The 3592-nt window shown below is 33.2% G+C and overlaps 1 long non-coding RNA gene across 1 annotated transcript in view; it reads right to left on the reverse strand.

The window, feature by feature from the left end:
• The window catches only part of LOC107460954 (uncharacterized), a 6375-nt gene continuing 2783 nt past the window's right edge, over positions 1–3592 (reverse strand). Inside the window, exons 2-3 of the long non-coding RNA XR_008002174.1 lie at positions 1433–1517; positions 1–128 (exon numbers count right to left, since the gene is read on the reverse strand). This is a non-coding gene — a long non-coding RNA (uncharacterized LOC107460954). The remainder of the gene's footprint in view (positions 129–1432; positions 1518–3592) is intronic.

The following is a 3592-nucleotide window of genomic DNA, read 5'->3' on the forward strand; positions in this document are numbered from 1 at the left end:
CTACAGGTGTATGTGTGGTTACCCATTAACACTTCTGTGTGATATGGTTCATGAATCATTCTTCCCCTTATATCGGTTTTAAACTTGCCACCATGATAAAACACAAATGTCATTGGAAGTCCTTCCATCTACAGATGAATAAAGATGAAACTCAGCCTAATCCCAAAATGACAAACAACTATATAATGTACATTATCTGATTACAAGAGTTTTGACAAAAAAAAAAGTTTAACTCATTAAAATTAGCATACAAGAAAAATTAGAATTTATATTCTCTAAGAATATTACCTAAGTAATATCAAATAAATAATATCATACAAGTAAACTTATTAGCCAATGATTGTTTTTCATGTTACTTAGAACGTGAAACAATATCTTATCTCCATTTTTTTATCTCATGACAATGCTTGATCTTATTCTGTATTTGGAGTACGTATTTGGAAATTGGAAACAATTCATTATGTTTATTCTGTTTTCAAAAACGTAATCTAATGCATGTTTACCTTCATCTATCAAAGTTTGCAAACTCTAAGGAAATTCCAAAAATAACAATGCTAAACTATAACCACCTATAAATTCGAGCCTAAACAAATTAAAAATGAGTTTATTAACCACAACAAACCCATCGCCATTAACATGAAAAAAAAAACAGACACCTGCTCCATTGCAAACCAAATCACTAAGGCACAAATAACACCTGGCACAATTGAACAACATTTCATTCAGGTAAAAAACAACAGAGAATATCATCCTCCCTTTTACCATCAAAGATAGCATATAAGTGACACTGAACAATATCTTATCTCCATTTTTTTATCTCATGACAATGCTTGATCTTATTCTGGGAAGCAGACTAATACAGTTAATTGGAGAAAAATTGCATGATTTTTTATAAACATAATTTCAAAATAAAAAAATTAACATTCATAATTCAGAGTATGTATGTGGAGTACGGAATACGTATTTGGAAATTGAAAACAATTCATTCTATTTATTCTGTTTTCAAAAACGTACTCTAATGCATGTTTACCTTCATAATTCAGAGTATGTATGTGGAGTATGTATTTGGAAATTGGAAACAATTCATTCTGTTTATTCTGTTTTCAAAAACGTAATCTAATGTATGTTTTACCTTCATCGATCACAGTTTGCAAACTCTAAGGAAATTCCAAAAATAACAACATATAAATTCGATCCTAAACAAATACAAAATGAGTTTATTAACCACAACAAACCCATAGCCATTAACATGAAAAAAAATAGACACCTGCTCCATTGCAAACCAAATCACCAAGGCATAAATAACAGCTGGGCACAATTGAACAACATTTCATTCGGATAAAAAACAACAGCAAAATCTCATCCTCCCTTTTGCAATCAAAGATAGCATATATATATATATATAAGTGACAAAGAAAAATTTTTTTCATACCTTACAGTAGTGTCGAAAATACTGTTAGAGCGTGAACAATATCTTATCTCCATTTTTTTATCTCATGACAATGCTTGATCTTATTCTGGGAAGCAGATTTTTTATAAACATAATTTCAAAATCAGAAAAATTAACATTCATAATTTAGAGTATGTATGTGGAGTACATATTTGGAAATTGGAAACAATTCATTTTGTTTATTCTATTTTCAAAAATGTAATCTAATGCATGTTTACCTTCATAATTCAGAGTATGTATGTGGAGTACGTATTTGGAGTACGTATTTACGTATTTGAAAATTGAAAACAATTCATTCTATTTATTCTGTTTTCAAAAATGTAATATAATGCATGTTTACCTTCATCGATCATAATTTGCAAACTCTAACAAAATTCCAAAAATAACAACGCTAAACTATAAACCACTTATAAATTCGAGCCTAAACAAATTCAAAATGAGTTTATTAACCACAACAAACCCATCGCCATTAACATGAAAAAAACAGACACATGCTCCATTGCAAACCAAATCACTAAGACACAAATAACACCTGGACACAATTGAACAACATTTCATTCAGGTAAAAAACAACAGTAGAATCTCATCCTCCCTTTTGCAATCAAAGATAGCATATAAGTGACAAAGAAAAAAAAATTTCATACCTTACAATAGTGCCGAAAATGCTGTTACTTAGAACTTGAACAATATCTTATCTCCATTTTTTATCTCATGACAATGCTTGATCTTATTCTGGGAAGCAGACTAATACAGTTAATTTGAGAAAAATTGCATGATTTTTTATAAACATAATTTCAAAATCAGAAAAATTAACATTCATAATTCAGAGTATGTATGTGGAGTACGTATTTGGAGTACGTATTTGAAAATTAGAAACAATTCATTCTGTTTATTCTGTTTTCAAAAACGTAATCTAATGCATGTTTACCTTCATAATTCAGAGTATGTATGTTGAGTACGTATTTGGAATACGTATTTGGAAATTGGAAATAATTCATTCTGTTTATTCTGTTTTCAAAAACGTAATCTAATGCATGTTTACCTTCATCGATCACAGTTTGCAAACTCTAAGGAAATTCAAAAAATAACAACGCTAAACTATAAACCACCTATTAATTCGAGCCTAAACAAATTCAAGATGAGTTTATTAACCACAACAAACCCATCGCCATTAACATGAAAAAAACAGACACATGCTCCATTGCAAACCAAATCACTAAGGCACAAATAACACCTGGGCACAATTGAACAACATTTCATTCAGGTAAAAAACAACAATAGAATCTCATCCTCCCTTTTGCAATCAAAGATAGCATATAAGTGACAAAGAAAAAAAAATTTTCATACCTTGCAGTAGTGTCGAAAATGCTGTTACTTAGAACGTGAACAATATCTTATCTCCATTTTTTTATCTCATGACAATGCTTGATCCTAACTCCGCCTATGTTACACTTGCGGTACATAGCCGGTCCCAAGCCCGGATAAAGGAGGAGGGTTGTGTTAGGTCTTCGGCAACCAACGTAAAAATATAGCCGAACCCCCCATGACATGAATCAAAGACATTATTGCGCTAAAGCTAGGTCGTTACCCGGAAGTAACGCGCCGTATGGCTCGAGTACGGTGTCAAAGCAAGAGCCGCTGCATCGGTGCCCGGATGTAGTGTTAAATGAGCAAGGGTTCTCGCGTTTTCGTGAACGGACGAGGGTAAATAAGCTAGTTCACAAAGGAAAAGGTAAAGGTCGAAGCGACAAAAGGTTGAGATTTGGGACATGGAACATAGGCACTCTAACAGGAAAGTCCATGGAGGTGGTGGATACCATGATAAGGAGGAAGATTAACATTATGTGCCTACAAGAAACGAAATGGGTTGGTGCAAAGGCTAGGGAGTTGGATTCTTCTGGTTTCAAACTTTGGTATACAGGAAAGGTGAAGAATAGGAATGAGGTTGGAATAATTGTGGATAAGCAGTAGAAGAAGGACGTCGTGGATGTCAAGAGGGTGGGAGATCGGATCATCTCTATCAAACTTGTGGTGGAGGGAGGTGCTTTCCATGTGATTAGCGCCTATGCACCGCAAGTGGGTTCGGACGAACAACACAAGATAAGGTTTTGGGACGATCTAGAGAGTTTGGTTCAAGGCATA

This window comes from Arachis duranensis, chromosome 8, assembly GCF_000817695.3.
Source record: "Arachis duranensis cultivar V14167 chromosome 8, aradu.V14167.gnm2.J7QH, whole genome shotgun sequence".
NCBI classification, from domain to species: Eukaryota; Viridiplantae; Streptophyta; class Magnoliopsida; order Fabales; family Fabaceae; genus Arachis; species Arachis duranensis.